Source organism: Penaeus monodon, chromosome 23 (assembly GCF_015228065.2).
Source record: "Penaeus monodon isolate SGIC_2016 chromosome 23, NSTDA_Pmon_1, whole genome shotgun sequence".
Lineage (NCBI taxonomy): Eukaryota > Metazoa > Arthropoda > Malacostraca > Decapoda > Penaeidae > Penaeus > Penaeus monodon.
In genome coordinates, this window is record NC_051408.1 from 25,544,714 (window position 1) to 25,545,148 (window position 435).

Here is a 435-nt window from a genome sequence, read left to right on the forward strand (position 1 = left end):
CTCCAGGCTGATCACCCTTCTGTTCCAGATTCTGGCATGTAGTCGGCCAAAGGTAACACTAGCTCTTGCAAGTCTGGCGTTCACTTCATCGTTATAATGCATGACCGCACTGGGTCTCTATTGACTGTGATTTTGGGCTCAACATAGGGCTTCCCTTGGGCAGATTGATGCAGGACTGATGATGGTGAGACTTTGCAGGCTGTAGTGAACTTGTTCATGCTGAGCTGCATATCAGCTTCAGATCTCGCCGGCACAGCCTCTGATGATGTCTGTCATGACCTTGGTTTTGGCTTGGAGCCTCTTTAGGTCAAACAGCTTGCCATCTGTATAATAATTGATGCCATTTCCAATATTGCCGTCTCTGAAGCCTTGCTTGACGATGTTTGGGTCTAGGAAAGGTGCGGAGGTCTGCTTGTTATTCTGGAACCTTGCCTG